Below are 18,626 nucleotides of genomic sequence, written 5' to 3'. Positions count from 1 at the left end.
AGGGATAGAAGGAGGGAAAGACTGGAAGGGGAGGGAATAGCCCTTCCATACGATCTGCAAGACCCATTTGTCCGTAGTGATGGAATTCCAGTGAGGGAAATGAAATTAAATCCTCCCTCCAACTGGACGGACATGGTCTTGCAGAATCACACTAGGAGGGCTTGGGTGCACTGGAGTGGGGCTGTGTGGTGGCTGACCGCTGGCCAGACCCTCTGGGTCTGACGGTACCACGACCACATCCTCTCCCAGGATGCTGTGAAGCCAAAGGACGGTGGCTGAATTGTGGCTGGTGTGGTACCGTGCCCCTTCCGAAGCCTCGGAAGGGACGGAAGACAGACTGCTGTCGAGCTGGCGCTAAGAGGCCTAAGCATCTGGCTGTAGCTCGAGAATCCTTGGACCTCTCAAGCGCTGAGTCTGCCTTTTCACCAAAAAGACAAGAGCCATCCAAGGGCATGTCCATCAAACTCAACTGGACATCCCCTGAAAAGCCAGTCGAACATAGCCAGACGTGGGGACGTAGGGCCACTGTCGACGCAATCGCTCTACCCAGCAAATTAGTCATGTCCAATCCACACCTGATTGTAAACTTGGCTGCATCCCTCCCATCCTTGACAGCATGGGTGAGAGTGTCCGTACGCCCTCCGGGACCTGTGGCAGCACCTGTGCCACTGTATCCAATATGGGAAAAACGGCCCAATGGGCTAGAGGTGTTTAATGACCTTAATGCCAAGCTGGAGGAAGAAAACAACTTCCTTCCAAGTTGGTCCAGACTCTTGGATTCCCTATCCGGAGGGGCGGAAGAGAAGGCACCACGGGAAGTGGAGGCTTGGACCACCAAGCTCTCCAGGATGGTGTGCTGGGTAAGGAAACTAGGGTTGTTTGGAGCAGGTTTATGGCAGCGGCCGACTGTCCTATTCACAGGAGCCCCTGTGTTGGGTTTGGACCATGTTCCCAGAAGATCGTCCGTTAGGGCCTCAATGAAAGGCAACATTGGCTCTGATGTAGTCACCCCCGGCTGAAGCACCTCTGTTAGAAGATTCGTCCTGACTGGCACCGTGGACAAGTCTAGGTCCAAGACCTCAGCTGAACTACGCACCACCATAGCATAAGAAGCTCCCTTCTCCGTATCCACGTCAGGAGGAGAGAGCATGCCAGTATCTGGAGACGTGTCCAGTCCACTGGCCTCTCCTAGATCCTCATACCAGTCCTGTTCTTGCTCCAACTCACACTCTAAAGGGTCCTCAGACCCCTCCCACTCCTCTCCTGTGCTGGTTGTTCAAAATAAGGCGCAGGCAATGATCTGGGCCTAAATGGCACCGTCGGCGTCGCACGATGTCGCTCCGGCTCTGGATCATCCGGAATGAGGAAGGGGCTACCACTACGCTATCGGATCCTGGGGTCCCCAACAGCGCCGAAGCCACAGACGTCGAATCCGATGGGGCTCCTTTCTGACCCTGCGGTGCCCAAAGACCCACCCTAGGGTGTAGCCTGCTCAAAAACAAGGATCATGGCCTTGTAAAACTCTTATTTGAGCAGGGGTCACTCCGGCCCCCAGAAAAGGGGGAAAACGCAGAGTCAGCCCTGGCGACGGCTCCGCCGAACCACGCTCGGAATGTCTATGTTCCCCAACGCCTCGTCGGCCGATGGGCGTGACAAACTCAAAGTCCACTTGGACTTCTTCTTCTTCTTGTGCCTCTTACCTGAATGATCGGATGACCTTGAATGCAAGAAAGAGGACTTGGGGCTCTGGGAGCGGGACCATGAAGACGGCTGACGGCCCACTAGAAGTTACAGGCATCTCTCCCTCACAGCCTTTGGAGCCATTGCCCGACAGTCGGAACATGAGGTTGAGTCGTGATCCTTCTCCAAACACCAGAGACACACTCTGTGTGGATCTGTGACCGGCATCGTGCGATGACATGCACCACACGGTTTGAATCCAGTCTTTCTAGAAGACATGCTCAAACAATCAAGCTGAAAAACCTCGACAACCATCGAAGAAAAAGGCTAGCTCTTTCCGGATCTGCACTTAACCGGCACAGAAGGAGAAGAACTGACGTACAGGCGCCAGAGTGGTGCCTATATAGAAGACCATGATGTTATAGACCGCTCCAACGACAATGACGACGCCACGAGGAGCCGGACGACGCACGCGGATCCAAACTACGCCACCCGACGGTGCACGCAGGGTACTGCTCAGCAGAACAATTCCGGATTTGAAGCTGACGCCAGGGAAGTCTAAGGTAAGGAATCTGCAGCTAGAAGCCTCTATCAGATATAGCCCCTTTCTTTACAGAACGTGCATGCATATTATCATGACGTGATATAATGACGTGATATAATGGATGACAATCATGTTTGTTAGTGTGTTTAACTGTGCTCACTGGGATCCTGCTAACCAGGACCCCAGTGACTGTGCTCTCCTTTAAATTTGGCTGCTGGTAACTTTGTATCCCCACAATTGGAATACTGGTGCCCGCATGTAAGTCCCTAGCATTTGGTACCTAGGTACCAAGGGCACTGGGGCTCCAGGGGATCCCTACAGACTGCAGCAGTTTTTCTGCCACCCATAGGGAGCCCATGCAAAGGGTTCTGCAGGCCTGCCATTGCAGTTGGCGTGAACCGGGTGCATGCACCCAGATTCACTACAGGTAACTGTACCAGGTCACTATAACTCACCCCTATGGTAGGCCCTCTCAGCCCAGAGGGCAGGGTGCAGGTACTTGTGTGTGAGGGAACCCCTGCACTAGCAGAGGTGCCCCCACAAACTCCAGCCCCATTGTTAGTAGACTTCATGGGCACGGGACGCCATTTTCTATGTGTACTGCACATAGATCACTACCTATGTCCAGCTATATAGGGGTAACTCAGGGCATGTTTGGAATCAAGCATGCCAGAATCGTACCCCAATACTGTTGCCAGTATTGGAAGTATGATTCCATGCACTCTGGGGACTCTTCAGAGAACCCCCAGCATTGCTACCACCAGTCTTACATGTTTTTTTCTAGCAGCCCAGCTGCTGCCACCCCTCAGACAGGTTTCTACCCTCCTACTGCTTGATCTGATCAAGCCCAAGAAGGCAGAATGAAGGATTCCCTTTGGGAGAGGGAGGTAACACCCTATCCCTTGGGAAATAGGTGTGACCGGCTTAGGAGGAGTAGCCTCCCCAAGCCACTGGTTTTGCTTTGAAGGGTACATTTGGTGACCTCCGAGCACAAACCAGTGCACACCAGCTCAGGGACCCCCCAGTCCATGCTCTGGTGCAAAACTGGACAATGGAAAGGAGGGTGACCACTCCCCTGTCCATCACCACGCCTGGGGTGGTACCCAGAGCTCCTCCAGAAGGTCTCTGGGGTCTGCCATCTCGATTCCAATGTTGCAGGGAACTCTAGGAGCATCTGAGTGGCCAAGTGAGGCAGGTGACGTCAGAGCCAGCTCCTGATAGGTGCTCACCTAGCTAGGTGACCAATCCTCCTTTCAGGGCTATTTAGGGTCTCTCCTTCGGGTGGGTGCTCAGATTCAACTTTCGAAATTCAAGGAGGACTCCTCTGCAACCTCTACTTTGACTTCTAGCCACTGGAACCACAACTGTAACCTCCAGGAAATGACAATCAGCATTCTCGATGAATACTCTGCTTGGAACATTGTTTCCACAGCCCCTTCCAGCTTCTCCAACATTTCCCCGGCTATGCATCCTCTGAGGGCAGCACGTCTCCAGTCTGTACGGGAGGGAAGACAGAATCTTCCTTGGAGTGAAGGAGTCACTCCCCTGCATCCGCAGGCACCAACTGCAATGACAACCCACTGCGTGGATCTCCTCTCATCCTGAGCTGCATGGATCCTGCATCAGGGGTCGTGGCCCGGATTAGTCCTCTTGGTCCTCTCTGCCAGCTGTCTAACGTTGGTGGAGGTAAGCCTTTGTCTTCTCACGTAGGGCAGTATCCCACAATGCACCGTGTCCCTTGCAGCCACCAAGGCTTTTTTGCATCTCCTCCTAGGGATCTTCAAGCTCTGTGTAGCCCCAGCCCCCAGCACTCCTTCCTGTGACTCACAACCCTTTGCGTGCTTCTCCTACGGTGTGGGCCGCTTCTCCAGTTGTGCTACGTGCACTCCACTGCAACTCCTTCTTCTTCATCCAGTGGGTCTCCTGTGGGGGCTGCCTTTTCTTCTTTGGCCTCTCTGCCTTGCTGAGGGTCCCCCTAGGACTTCCCCGTGAGTTGAGTCCTCCTGGACCTTGCTGGTACCCGGCAGCTCCACTTTTGCTTCACCGCAACGTCTGCCTTTGCCAAGGATTTCAACCTGCCTTCGATGTTTGAAGAGTCCAACCCAACTGCATAATGGACCATAGCTGACTCGGTCCATGGTGTAACAAAGACATATCACTTTGTATTATGTCTATTGCAGAAGAGACAATGTTATTCAAGGTGTATATCCCGTCGGACAGAGTGTTAATCCCATTATTTACTACAGCTAATGCTTTGTGTGAGTTTTCCTGGTATATTTACCTTAACCGGGCAGCAGCTTCTTGTTGGGAAAGCTTCCAAATTTCATTATATACTGCATATAAGAAGCGCTTTCTGCTTTGCTTTCTGGGGCCTAACAGAAAGTCCTTTAAGTCAGTGTTATTAGACAGGAGACTGAGGTGTTCTGTAACAGCATTTAGTAAGGAACTCTTCAACCAGTGTTGGCATATTTTCCCTACACTGTATGTTGTTACTATACCCACATGTTCGGATGACACATAGCGAGGGTCCGGCCTACTAGTTCTAAAGAAAAAACCTGTGGAGTTTATAAAATGTTTATGACACCCATTGGTATCTATTGGCCACAATAACCCCCCGCCAGGACATGATAGTGAGGCATTAAGCGTGCCATTCTGGACCCATTCATCGAGCTGATCTTCAGTTGCATTTATATATTTTTGCCATTTGTAAAATTTTGTAGGTACAGGAATACTGGGCACATTCAATTCCTTAATCTTTGCTAAGCCTAAACAACTTGTTTGTTGTACAGTTTAATTTAAAATCATTTAAACAGGTATCAGGCATGCTCTAAACATAGCTTCCTTCCCCCTTATTTGCCAATTTATAGCTCCCCACCCACTTTTTAAGTCAATCGACTTCAGCCAATATTTATACCCTTCTATAGCCCACAGGGAAACAAAGGAATTCAAATAAATGATTTTGTATCTGTCAATAATGTGTGTACATTTTCCATTGATGGCAATTTAAAATAACATGAGACTGCATTTTTAACATTGTGCCAAGAAAAATCCGCAAACTTTTCAGATTATGTCTGAGAACTCCCTTGTGGTGGAGTTGGACAGTGTTCCCATTGTGTGTAATTAAAGATAGTCTTTGGGGTACTTGCTCTGTGAATGAAATGGTGCCCATAATAATTATAGCAAAAGATATAACCATATTCCTCTTTAGATTGATAAACATCTTCGCTTTCAAATACAGTATAATACTGCAATTCAGTCTTCACAGAATCAACTGTTTTTACATCCCAGTCATCAGAAACACCTCTGTCTATTATTACATCGTTCATTGAAAGTTTAAACACATATGGTATTTGAATGACCTCTGTCGGGCTCTATACATCAAATGTATCTTTATCCCAAACAATCCCATCAGGAATTAGTATAGCAGAAATGTTCACGAAAGACATGTCTCTGCTGACCTTGTGAGAAGAAAATGGGGTTTTAGGACTTCATCCACCAGTTCAACTGTTGATCTTTCAGGAAGAAAATGATCATGTATTAATAGAAAGAATGTTATGACAAAACCGATCCAAAGGAGGAAAGCCACAGATAGTTCCATGGGAAAAAAAGTAATTTGTTTTAAGCCAGTTTATCAGCTTATGTGTTTTTGACAGTTCAGATGTAGAAGAGGCAAAGGAGTCTGAAAGATTGTCGTTGATGTCGGTGAAGTATCCAGAAGCAGTTTGTGCAAAAGCTGGAGCCGTATTTGTAGGAGGAGAACCGGTAGGGGTCTCCTGCGGTGGTTCATAGTAAATGACACCATCCGTTTGTGTTGAAGTTGTGTCAAATCGACCAGTACTTTTAGTATTGTTTGTTGTAACAGATGTTAATGGAACTAATGCAAGATCGTTTTCCACCCTCCCCAAGCTCGGAGAGGTGTCAGCGTTGCTGCTTAAAGCTTGTAGAGGGACTACATGACCAGTAGTGAGAGGGATTCGGGAACTACTGGCTGCTCCTCTTGGTCTGCTGTGCAGGATTGGCCACATGGTATAACTTGACATTGTCGATAGATACAAAGCGGTTTTCTTTAGCATCAGGCAACGGTGGTAGAATGCCAGTTCTGGTACTGTGTATTCCCAAGATTCGGACCTGTTCACGATAAGAAGGACCGAACTTCTTTTTCACACCAACCTTTTCACGTACTAGATCCCCAACCTTAGGAATCCAGCCGATAGGTGTTATTGGCACATCCTTAATTCCTGTGGTGGCAGCATTGGCAGAAGCATTGTTGTCACAGAACTGTTGTAATTCGTGCAAGACAGTGACACGTTTATTTATGTCAAAAGTTGTTTCTGCCGCCTCCACGCCAGGACCATCAAGATCTGGAACATACATTTGAGTTCCAAACAGGCACTCGTATGAAGTACGACCCCTCAGGGACATTCTAGGCATATTATTAAGTGCTGTCTGGACACCATACAGGTGGTTAGGCCAACTATTACCCGTACCTAAGACTCTGGCTGTTAAGGACTGCTTTAAATCACGGTTTTGCCACTCCACAACACTATTTCCCTCGGGATTAAATGGACACGAGTAATGGAGTTGGACCCCCTAATGAAGCCATGGCGACCCTGAATGCCCTTGAGGTGAAAGCAGGGCCCTGGTCCGAGTGGAAAGCCGCAACTGCATATTACCGATAAAGACTCACAATTCTTTAATAACAGTCCGAACGTCAGCCGAGCGTTGTGGCCACACCCACAGAAATCTGGAGCAAGAGTCAACAGCGACTAAAATGTATTAGTGTGCAGTATCTGGTGTTAGGGACCACAATGGTCCAAGTACACACATAGTAATGGTTTGCTGGAAATTAAGAGGGGTGTCTGCGGTGGGCGTTTGATGGTGGAACCCTTAATTTGTTGGCAGATGTCACATCAAAGGACATACTGCTTGGCCTGTTTGTATAGACCTGGCCACCATTAACGTGCTTGCAACAATGATAATGTAGCAGCCACACCAGCATGGGCAGATGCTACCCCCTCATGCGCTGCTTTAATCAACTCTGATCTTATGTCTTTGTTGGAAATTACTCACACCCCCCACGCCTGGTATCTTTACTTCGGCGTCTAGGCAGCCTCCCATTCGGTAGAAATATTTAGCAGGAAATGCTTTTGGATAGGGCGTGCCTTCAGCTGTGGCTTTCACAGCAACCCATTTGTCATCGTTCGGTTTCGTTCCAGAACGGGTTACAGCAGCAACAGCAGCAGTAGCTACTGCTGATTTGGCGGCTTCATCAGCCAGTGTATTTCCAGCAACGTGTATTCGAACGCGCTGGTGTCCAAGCGTATGTACAACATAGACATTTGGTAGCGTTTCCTTTAGATCCGCTACTTTCCCCCACAGAAGTCTCTATTTAATGGTGTTGTTTTTGGAATCTCTGAACCCATTCTGGTGCCAGTAATGCAAGTTATCATTGAAGGACTGGACACAGTAGTACGAATCACAAACAATCAGTGTTAGCTGTGAAGGATCCGTATCTTCCAGTGCCATCACCAAAGCCTTTAGCTCTGCCTAATTGTGCTGTGCAATCCCCTAAGGTTTGCGTGTATATATGTTGGGGACAAAATGTATTATCCTCTATATAGCCACTTACGACTGCGCAAGCAGCGGAGTACTGATGTTTTGTGCCGATTGCAAGTTGCTTTGAGCCATCGGCGTACATGACTCTTTGATATTGATCAATAGGCAACGTATTTGCTGGAACTGGGTATTCTAGTTCATATTGCAAAAATTGAGTTTGTAATTTTGGGTAAAAAAATGTAGTAAACATCAGTGGCCGTCAAAGACATTGCCCATTGAATCCAACGTGGATGTAATGTTTTAGCGTTAGGAACGCTTGCTTTAGTAACAGCCTCAAGGGCTGGGATTGGAGAGACGACAATAATGCGTTTGCCTTAAGCTAGAGGTCTTTCTTTAATGACGGCCATCTGAACAGCAGTGAGAATTTTCTCAGTGGAAGCAAGGCGTTGTTCTGCTGCTGAATACAAATGTGATTTGTATGCTATCGGGACTGTCTCACCCTCATTGAAGGTTACATAGGTGAAACCAATGGCACCACCAATTACTCTGATGACCAGATGTTTTTGTTGTCCCTTGTGTGTAGGTGTTGTGCTGCAAGCATGTCTGTTTGCAAAGCTCTGAGAATGCGTGTGTGTTCAACTGTCCAAAATGTACTTGAAAAGTCAGGAAGTATTAAGTCATATAAAGGTTTTATGGGTGACGCATAATCAGGAATGTAAGTTGGGCCCAAATTTAGGAAACACAATAGGGATTGCAGTTTTTTATTGTATTTGGAGGTTGTAACTGTGTGCGTTTTCCCAAGAATTGTGGCACTAGGCTCTTTCCTTCACTTGATAGCTCGTATCCCAGAAATAGGACTGTAGGAAAATGGGTCTGTATGTACTATTTCAAAGTAAGAAATAGCATGCACAGAGTCCAAGGGTTCCCCTTAGAGGTACGATAGTGGCAAAGAGAGATTATTCTAATGCTCTATTTTGTGGTAGTGTGGTCAAGCAGTAGGCTTATCAGAGGGCAGTGTTAAGCATTTGTTGTACACACTGGAAATAAATGAGGAACACACACTCAAAGACAATTCCAGGCCAATAGGTTTTTGTATAGAAAAATATATTTTCTTAGTTTATTTTAAGAACCACAGGTTCAAGAATTACAATCAATACTTCAAATGAAAGGTACTTCACTTAGGTATCTTAGGAACTTTGAATCAGCAAAATAGCATGTACAGTTTTCACCAAAAATGGCAATAAGCTATTTTAAAACTAGACAGTGCAAATTTCAACAGTTCCTGGGGGAGGTAAGTGTTTGTTAGTTTTGCAGGTAAGTAAACCACCTACAGGGTTCAAATTTGGGTCCAAGGTAGCCCACCGTTGGGGGTAAAGGGCAACCCCAAAGTTACCACACCAGCAGCTCAGGGCCAGTCAGGTGCACAGTTCAAAATGGTGCCCAAAACACATAGGCCCTGATTCTAACTGAGGCGGGCGGCGGTAGCCGCCCGCCTCGCGGGAACCGCCATATGGCCGCTCCGCGGTCGAAAGACCGCGGAGACCATTCAGGCTTTCCCGCTGGGCTGGCGGGCGACCGCCAGAAGGCCGCCCGCCAGCCCAGCGGGAAACCCCTCCCCACGAGGAAGCCGGCTCCGAATGGAGCCGGCGGAGTGGGTATGTGCGACGGGTGCAGTGGCACCCGTCGCGTATTTCAGTGTCTGCATAGCAGACACTGAAATACATAGTGGGGCCCTCTTACGGGGGCCCGCGGCACCCCCTACCGTCATCCTGTTCCTGGCGGGAGACCCGCCAGGAACAGGATGGCGGTAGGGGGTGTCAGAATCCCCATGGCGGCGGAGCGCGCTCCGCCGCCATGGAGGATTCTAAAGGGCAGCGGAAAACCGGCGGGAGACCGCCGGTTTTCCGCATCTGACCGCGGCCGAACCGCCGCGGTCAGAATGCCCTCCGGGGCACCGCCGGCCTGTCGGCGGTGCTCCCGCCGACCCTGGCCCCGGCGGTCTCAGACCGCCGGGGTCAGAATGACCCCCATAGGCTTCAATGGAGAAGGGGGTGCCCCGGTTCCAGTCTGCCAGCAGGTAAGTACCAGCGTCTTCGGAGGGCAGACCAGGGGTGTTTTGTAGGGCACCGGGGGGGACACAAGTCAGCACAAAAAGTACACCCTCAGCGGCACGGGGGCGGCCGGGTGCAGAGTGCAAACAGGCGTCAGGTTTGCAATTGGTTTCAATGGGAGACCCAGGGGTCTCTTCAGCAAAGCAGGCAGGCAAGGGGGGGGCTCCTCAGGGTAGCCACCACCTGGACAAGGGAGAGGGCCACCTGGGGGTTGCTTCTGCACTGGAGGTCAGATCCTTCAGGTCCTGGGGGCTGCAGGTGCAGTGTCCTTACCAGGCGTCGGGTTCTTAGAAGCAGGAAGTTGCAGTCAGGGGGAGCCTCTGGATTCCCTCTGCAGGCGTCGCTGGGGGGGCTCGGGGGGGGTCAACTCTGGCTACTCACAGTGTCGCAGTCGCCGGGGAGTCCTCCCTGTAGTGTTGTTTCTCCGCAGGTCGAGCAGGGGGCGTTGGGTGCAGAGTAGAAAGTCTCACGCTTCCGGCGGGAAACGTGGGGTCTTTAAAGTTGCTACTTTGTTGCAAAGATGTTTCTTCTTTGGAGCAGAGCCGCTGTCCTCAGGAGTTCTTGGTCCTTTTAGATGCAGGGTAGTCCTCTGAGGCTTCAGAGGTCGCTGGACCCTGGGGAACGCGTCGCTGTTGCAGTTTTTCTTGAAGTGGGGAGACAGGCCGGTAGAGCTGGGGCCAAAGCAGTTGGTGTCTCCGTCTTCTCTGCAGGGCTTCAGGTCAGCAGTCCTTCTTCGTCTTCAGGTTGCAGGAATCTATCTTGCTAGGTTCTGGGGGCCCCTAAATACTCAATTTAGGGGTGTGTTTAGGTCTGGGGGGTTAATAGCCAGTGGCTACTAGCCCTGAGGGTGGCTACACCATCTTACTGCCTCCTCCCTGAGGGGAGGGGGGCACATCCCTAATCCTATTGGGGGAATCCTCCATCTGCAAGATGGAGGATTTCTAAAAGTCAGAGTCACCTCAGCTCAGGACACCTTAGGGGCTGTCCTGACTGGCCAGTGACGCCTCCTTGTTTTTCTCATTATCTCCTCTGGCCTTGCCGCCAAAAGTGGGGCTGTGGCCGGGGGGGCGGGCATCTCCACTAGCTGGAGTGCCCTGGGGCGCTGTAACAAAGGGGGTGAGCCTTTGAGGCTCACCGCCAGGTGTTACAGTTCCTGCGGTGGGAGGTCAGAAGCACCTCCACCCAGTACAGGCTTTGTTACTAGCCACAGAGTGACAAATGCACTCTCCCCATGTGGCCAGCAACATGTCTGGTGTGTGGCAGGCTGGTAAAACTATTCAGCCCACACTGGAAGTCGGGTATGTTTTCAGGGGGCATCTCTAAGATGCCCTCTGGGGAGTATTTCACGATAAAATATACACTGGCATCAGTGTGCATTTATTGTGCTGAGAAGTTTGATACCAAACTTCCCAGTTTTCAGTGTAGCCATTTTTGACAGACTCCCAGACCATATACTCTTATGGCTACCCTGCACTTACAATGTGTAAGGTTTTGCTTAGACACTGTAGGGGCATAGTGCTCATGCACCTATGCCCTCACCTATGGTATACTTCACCCTGCCTTAGGACTGTAAGGCCTCCTAGAGGGGTGACTTACCTATGCCACAGGCAGTGTGAGGTTGGCATGGCACCCTGAGGGGAGTGCCATGTCGACTTAGTCGTTTTCTCCCCACCAGCACACACAACTGGCAAGCAGTGTGTCTGTGCTGAGTGAGGGGTCCCTAGGGTGGCATAAGACATGCTGCAGCCCTTAGAGACCTTCCCTGGCATCAGGGCCCTTGGTACCAGGGGTACCAGTTACAAGGGACTTACCTGGATGCCAGGGTGTGCCAATTGTGGAAACAAAGGTACAGTTTTAGGGAAAGAACACTGGTGCTGGGGCCTGGTTAGCAGGCCTCAGCACACTTTAAAATCATAACTTGGCATCAGCAAAGGCAAAAAGTCAGGGGGTAACCATGCCAAGGAGGCATTTCCTTACAAGGACGCGAAGGAAGGCTATTTTTGTTTTTTTGAAACTGAATTTGTAGCCGAACTCAGCAAATCCCACAACAATATGGGCTACCCATCCTAAATATTGCAGCAATTCATCATCCGTGAGATAAATATCATCCACATAGGACAATGCTTCAGGGTCAATGTCATGCAATATTGAAGTCAAACGAGCTGCGAACAGTCCAGGACTGTTCTTGTACCCCTGGTGTAAACAACAGAATTTTTTCTGGGAGCCTAGTGCACTAAAACTTGTTAATTCTCTACTCTCAGGTGCTATATTTTAGCAGAAGAAACCATTGGAAATGTCCAGTGTTGTTTTGTATTTTTTACGCACTATGTTGTTCATGAGTGCCATGCTATGTGAGTTTTGTATAGCATATGTGCGTGTATGACTGTTTAACTGTCTGTAATCTAAGACTATGCTGTACGAATGGTCCGGGCAGCTACTGGGATTAAGGGATTATTCACTGGTGAGACACAGGGTTCGATTACGCCCTGGTACTCCAGTTGTGTGAGGATTTCCCTCACGGGTGCTTAAGCATCACGTTTTATTGGATACTGGCCTTGTGGTTGGTTTTTTTTTTAACAGGGTTTACATGATAGGGGGAATCTCTATCCCATCCTACGTGGTTACAATATAATGCAGGTGCCTGCACCAATGCCCAATCGATGGCGTAGGATTCTGCAAGTTCTTCGGGAACAAAGGGCGAGAAAGAAGGTTTGCTAACATCTTCCCCATATGGGCAAGTACGGACAAATTTAGGTGGCCAATCCCTTTCGGCCAGCAGAATATCATATATGTTTACGACGCAGTCCTAAACGATTGTGTTGATTGTGCATTCAATGTCTTCTTCTAACTGTAACGTTATTTTGTACACCCAATCAGATGTGGAGACACGCATGTCCGCAGTTTCTACTTTTAGGAAGCCATCAGTTGCTTTCACCTCCAGATGCTCTAGAAGATTCCGGAGAACTATTGTGACCTCTGCCGTGCTGTCTAATAGCGGTAATAACCACTTCTTGTTCTTCAATAGAGCCCTCTTCCTGAGTGACATGTCGAACTGAAACTGCTGCCACCTTTTTCTTTTTGAATCGGGGTTTTTGTTGGGGAGGTTTCTCTTCTTTTTTAACAGAAACTTCTGTTGAGCGCTGTGATTCCTGTCTCGGTTTCACGTACTCAGTTTTTCGCTCTGATCGCCCACCTCTCTCACTGCGTTGTTCCAGTGAGTCCTGAAAGGAACGAGGTTGGCGTGTATCAGTATATTGATATCTGTCAGGTGTTTTTATATTATCTCTATTTCTGAGATTATATCTATTCTGTGGGGTCATCGTATGTGGAGATTTCCCCCCTATCTTTTTTAGGTGTTTGCTGTTTTTTATCCCAGTGTTTCTTAGTACCCTCAGGAGCTTGCTTGGTAGAATCTTTATTAGATTTACCCTGAAATTGTGGTTTTGTTGGTCTGGCCCCCAGACTATCTCAACCCATGCTAGAGTAGGTCTCCACGATCATCTTTGGCAGCTCACGTTCTTGATCCTTTGGAGGAACATTCTGGAGCCGCTAGCGCACCGCTAGTGTGACTGCTTTCCCTTTCAAGGTTACTTAATATAATTAAGGATACTATGGCAAAGTTGCCCATTAAATGCATCCCCAAGTCCAGGGCTGGGGCAGCTCCGTATTAATCTTGTATTTGTTTCAACACTTCCAGCAAATTGGCAAGTGTTGGTGTACCATGTGCGGCAAATACCGTGCCCCAAGTATTACAGTCATCTATAGTGGGAACCATCCCAAATGGCAAGCACATAGTTAATATTCTGTGTTTATCCTGAGGTCCTGTGTGGGGAAATACTGCTTCCAGTGCATTTATTTTTTGAGCTAACCAAAACGGAATTTCGTTTGGCGGGTACTTTACCCATAATCGAATGTACAGTCGCATGATTACTGCCTGGCGTTACTCCATGTGCTTGCACTGGGGCAGCATGTGCTGGGTTTGTGTTTAATGTTTGCATTACAAACTGTGCTAATCGTCTGTGTATTGCCGTCAGATCAGCATATAAGTGACGAACTTCAGGTACCGTTAGGTTCGTTGCAGCAGGGTGAGGTGTATAAGTGGCCAATAAAGGCGAGGTAGGACCATCATTACTTAGAGGACCTAACCTAACGTGTAGAATTGTGTGGGTAGGACGCCATCAAGCCAATTATTATGTTCTTGATAAGATAGATGTATTTCTAGATATGCATATGGTCTGTATTGTGCAGGTACATTTGCAGTAGTATAGTGATGAAATGTATTGGTGTTCCCATCAACTGCTGGATATGTGACCCAAGAATAAAAAACGTTCTGTTATGTAGGCTGGGTGAGCCTCAACAACAAATGTGACTGGACCCTCCTGAGCCGTTAGGCCATGTGCCAGTAAATGTGCAGTAAGGGGTGGTTGCATATTGACTGCAGTAGTTACCTGTTGTGGATTCGCCATAATAAATGGTAAGTTTTATTCAGAGATAAGCACACCAAAAGGGGATTATCCTTTTAATGGTTCAAGCTTGAACAACCTACAGCGTGAGTTAGGTACTCCCTACTTAGCTGAGGAGGAAATCCTCAATACCACGGACGTCTCCGTATATAGTACTGATGTGTCTTTGTATGCAGTGAGACACAGATACTCAGGAGGACCCACAATTAGAGCCTGCCCAAACGTTGGCGGCGCCATGTTGTGTATGACACTACTGGATTTTGAGCGGCAGAATCGCCTGCGGTGTGGGGGACTGAATCTAACCCACTACAGGTGACACCTGTCAGTCTAATCCGGGTTTTTTGCTCTGGCTAAATAGCAGTGCATCATCTCTACCCAAGAGCAGGGACGATTGGGCAGCCGAGCGCATGACACAATTGACTCCTCAGGGAAATCGTGGTCACTCAGATCTCATCCATTTCTCTTAGTTACATTAGTCTCAAATATACAAAGACAGGCAGAGGCAGTATATGTTTCAATAAGGTTTTAATGAAGCAACTGCATCTTAGATAATAAAGCATGTACTGCAATAACCAGGACGATAAAGCATGACAAGATTAAAATTGTGACAAGGAGAGTAAAGCATAAAAATAACGCTACCACGTTGTCACTAGAAGCAATAATTCCTGCCTAGGCTATATGAGAGCACAGCATACTAAGCTCTAGTTCTGCCCTTTAGGTTCTCCTGGGAAGACATCATCCCCCATACCTGGGCAAAGTTAGCCTTACTGTCCTGGGGGAGGGGGTTTGTGTGTGTGTGTGTGTGAGAGAGACAGTACCCTCTTTCTTGGCATGGTTACCCCCAATTTCAGCCTGTCCTCAGTGTGTTTGAGTGTGTTCACTGGGATCCTGATAAGGGATCTACAAGCTTTGTGTAGCCCCAGCACTCCTTCATGCGACGCACAGCCTTCTGCATGCTTCTCCTGCAGCGTTGGACCCTTCTCCAGTTGTGCTGCGTGGACTCCTCAGTGACTCCTGGTTCCTCATCCAGTGGGTCTCCTGTGGGGTCTGCCTCTTCTTCTTTCAACTCTCTGCTTTGCTGAGGGTCCCCCTAGGACTCCCCCTGTGGGTTTTGTCCTCCTGGACCTTGCTGGTACCCAGCAGCTTCACTTTAGCTTCAACGTGACTTCTGTCTTTGCCAAAGCTTGTTGGTGGCTTTTCCACTCCACTGAACAACTGCAATCACCCATCCAGTGTGGGATGTCGACTGCATCCTCCAGGAACTCTTCACCTGCTCTAGGGCTGCATTCCTGGCCATATTCTTCCTACCGTCAACCAACTCCTGCATCCACAGCTGGGTGGGTAGTAGCTCCTGCTCCTCCTGGACTCTTCTGTCACTTCTGGACTTGGTCCCTTTCTACCACAGGCCTTCCTCTTAAGGAATCCACTGCTGGTTTCTTTCAGTCTTGTCTGGGTGTTGCATTTTCTTCCTTTTGGGTGTTTTGGGGAAAATCCAGCCATTTATTCCTTTCCTCAGGTCACTGGGGGGCACTGTGGTACCTACCTTTGGGGTTTCCTAGTACCACAGCTCCCCTCTACAAATTCCACTTACCTAGGTGGGGGTCCTCATTTGCATTCCATTTTTTTAGTATATGGTTTGGGCTCCCCCTTGGGTCACTATTGTCTATTTGAATTTGCACTGCTCTCTACCTTTTTATGACTATTTCTGTTAACTAGTGTACATATTTAGTGTGTTTACTTACCTCCCATTGGAGGGTTGCCTATCTAGTGTTTTGGTACTGTGTTACTGTAATAAATACCCTTTATTTTCGTAACACTGAATGTTTTCTTTCATGTGCGTAAGTGCTGTGTGACTATAGTGGTACTGCTTGAACTTTGCACCTCTCCTAGATAAGTCTTGGCTGCTCATCCACTGCTAACTCTAGAGAGCCTGGCTTCTAGGCACTGCCTACACTACACTAATAGGGGATCCCTGGACCTGGTATAAGGTATAAGTATCCTAGGTGCCCACCACACAAGGCCAGCTTCCTACAGCCCTGGTGACTATTCTTCTAAGCAAAGCACTATTCATTTCATGTTAATTTGTAAGCTTTATCTTTCTCAACTGGAACGTTTTTAGTTGCACTCTTTTGTGAATATTAGACATTATAAATATGAGTTTTTATTTTTTACATCTGGACAGTCTCCAAGTGTGTCATGCAGTAATTAATTATATAAAATGCTCTTTAGCTACAAGGAAGGGATATTGAGGCACACTGACTGTATGTCTTAATGTTTTTAGACGACTTGGTTGAAGATTTTACTGATTTACTTTTATTTGCAATATAAAACTGTTTTTGAGATGAGGAATTGACATTGAGGCAGCTAAATTGTATGTCCTAGACACCTCTTTTTATGGTCTGTTATTTGATGCCCAAAACGTTTTTAGAGATAACACGATATTGAGTGAACATTTTTTTATTTTCTTTTGAACTATTTTAATCTGTATTTTGTGCTTTTATGGCTATTTGTAACCGAATACACTTGACTGGCTGACTGACTACATTCCCCAAGTTAATGCTACATAGCCAACAGGTCATGTCAGATTTTCACAAGTAAGACATTGCACATCAGCATCCTAGTCCACTACTATATTAGATTTCCTCAATGGTTAGTCTGTCCACAACAGGGACTTGTGATCTGGCTTTTATTATAAAGGATCCTCAATGTACTGAATTCAATTGGAGGCAGGCAAATGACTTACAACACAGCAAACCGTGCGCGAAAGTTACAATGGGAAAAGGCTGAATAATGGGCTTGAGGAATCACACATGTTCCTCAACATCTTGAATGGGTTTGTGACAGAGACGTTCGAAACTGGGCAACAGTCACTTTATAAACCTTGCCACCAACCCAAGGAGAGTGTACAGGAGCAATGAATAAAGGTTGCTAGCAGATTCAACATAGGTTCCTGGTAAGAGGGTCCTGTTGCTGTTTGCCCATTATGAGAGATGGACTCTATACACACTATAACCAATGCATAGCACCTTCAGTTCTTTAAAATTTGTGAAATGGAGCAACAGAAAGGTCAGCTTGAAGAGCTGGCAAGACAAGATTTCATTGCATCAGTCTGAACTCACTTAAGACAAGCACCAGATAATTTGAGTAGAGTTGCATTAATCTTCTCAGAAACGATGCAATTTTCATATTCAGACTTTCAATAATCAGGACCAAAACTTGCAACAAGCTCTGGCAAAGCCAATTGGTCTGTCGTTGGCCGCCAGCCTTTTGGCAATTCTTGTTTTGTCATGGTTTTTCCAACACTTAATTTTTCTGGAAGCTGACCGACCTTCATTAATCTAAACAAGTATGGCTAAAGCTAAAAATGTTTTTTAGTCTAAAACAGCACAAATTTTCCTAGTACTTCCTGACACGCAAGGGAACTAATTTGTGTGAGGATATGCTCCTTGTGAAAGGGTTGAATGCCGTTTTCATCGTAAAGTCAAACAATGGCTGAATGGGAATGGCGCACTGGCCTTTCCTGTGTGTTCAAATGAGTGGAAGAAAAATTTAAATGATAACTACGGGCGAATTGATGACTTGAGGCTGAAAACCACTGTAAGTAACTATGTTGTACACAAAATTTTAGTAAAAGCAAAATGGCTTGCCTATCACAGACCTAAAAAACATGCCAATCGTTCTGCCAGCCTTTTGTCATTAAGAAAGAAAGAATGAAAGAAAGAAAAAATGCAAGAAGAATGGAAAGAAAGAAAGAACAAATTCATGAACAAAGGAAACACAGAAAGAAAGGAAAAAAAAGAAAGAAAGAAAATTACAAGAAGGAAGAAAAAGAAGGGGGCAAGAGAAAGCAAACCAGAAAGAAAGCAAGCAAGAACGCAAGCAAGCTAGAAAAAAGTAAAAAGTAGGACATTTAAAAGAAGGAAGAAAAGAAAGAGGGCGTGAAAGAAAGGAAAAACAAAAAAAAATGATGAAGAAAAGAAAGAAGGTAAAAAAAGATACAGGAAAGTAGGCAAGAAAGAAAATTAAGCAAAAATGCAAAGAGGAAAGAAAGAATGAACATAAGAAGGCGAAAAAGGAATGAAGGAAAGAAAGAAGGCAAGAAGTAAAGAATAAAGAAAGAACAAAAGAAAGAAGGAAAGAAAGAGGAACAATGAAAGAAGGTAGAGAAAAGAAGAAAGGAAAGAAAGCAAGACAGAAAGGAGGCAAGATAGAAGGAAAGAGAAAGAAAGAAGAACGAAAATACGAAAAAAAGAAACAAAGAAAGAAAGAAAT

The 18,626-nt window shown here is 47.2% G+C and overlaps 1 protein-coding gene across 1 annotated transcript in view; it reads right to left on the bottom strand.

Annotated features, from left to right (window-relative positions):
- Positions 1–18,626, bottom strand: part of KIFAP3 (kinesin associated protein 3) — a 1,147,560-nt gene that overhangs the window by 398,321 nt on the left and 730,613 nt on the right. The window lies entirely within an intron of this gene.

The sequence above is a fragment of the Pleurodeles waltl genome, chromosome 4_2, assembly GCF_031143425.1.
Source record: "Pleurodeles waltl isolate 20211129_DDA chromosome 4_2, aPleWal1.hap1.20221129, whole genome shotgun sequence".
Taxonomy (NCBI): domain Eukaryota; kingdom Metazoa; phylum Chordata; class Amphibia; order Caudata; family Salamandridae; genus Pleurodeles; species Pleurodeles waltl.
Note: the sequence above shows the minus strand (reverse complement) of the source record. Positions and strands in the feature narration are given on the sequence as shown.